Source organism: Microcebus murinus, chromosome 1 (genome assembly GCF_040939455.1).
Source record: "Microcebus murinus isolate Inina chromosome 1, M.murinus_Inina_mat1.0, whole genome shotgun sequence".
Lineage (NCBI taxonomy): Eukaryota > Metazoa > Chordata > Mammalia > Primates > Cheirogaleidae > Microcebus > Microcebus murinus.
Window position 1 is genome coordinate 138853849 of NC_134104.1, and position 912 is coordinate 138854760.

Consider the following 912-nt stretch of genomic DNA (forward strand, 5'->3'; position numbering starts at 1 on the left):
GGAGCGTGAAAAGGAGGATGATGGGTGGTGACTTTTGTTTGAAATGAATTGTGTCTGGGAGCTTTTGATGAGCAAAAAATAGACCTATTTATTGACCTAAAGCCATCCGTGAAATGGGATATGATCTCTGGCACAAAGAATAGAATAGAAAGTCCCCAATATTGTAGCTATCTAGAGATGAAAAAAAAAATTGTCTGGAGCTGAGAAGACTTTATTCCTTCATCCTCAGTCTTGATGCTGAGCTTCCTGCAGAATGCAGAACAGTATTATCTTTTTCTGGGCCTTGGATTGAGACAGAGATAGATACAGATATCTAGCTAGCTATATCTACCTAGAGATATAGATTTTTTTATATATATATACTTTGATAGTCTTCTTTTCTTACAGCTACTGTGAGACTTGGGGAGACAGTTCACTCCACCTTGCTAATAACTGGCAGCTCACTTCTCAGCCTTTTGGCTAAGAGCAAGTGTAGTATCTGTTCTTAGTTTGATAATAATTGGCATCATTCTATGAGCCCTTATAGGGGTGCCACATACTATGACAATGTTTACGTGTATCATCTCATTAAGTCCTTAAAGCACCACTTTAAAAAAAAAAAACAAAAACAATTAACTATATCCACGTTGAAAAGATAAGGAAACTAGAGCTCAGGACATTACTAAGCTTGCTCAAGGCCACACACCTAGGAAACAGTGCTAAGATTTGAACCCTGCCCAGTCTGAGGCCAATGCCTTTAGTTCTTAACCACCGTTTCATTTCATTAAAGAAAAGTTCACTCTAGAGAGTAGCCATCCTTCAACAGGCGCTGGGGTGGCTTTGGAAGGGAAAGCAAAGGCAGCAAGACACCGAATGCACTTTGGCATTTGAGATCATTCCTCTTAGACACATCAGCCTGCCATCCATGCTGTT

At 39.8% G+C, this 912-nt stretch overlaps 1 pseudogene; it reads left to right on the plus strand.

Annotated features, from left to right (window-relative positions):
- Positions 1–439: 439 nt before the first annotated feature.
- LOC142874856 (uncharacterized) lies at positions 440–568 on the plus strand (annotated as a pseudogene).
- Positions 569–912: the final 344 nt, after the last annotated feature.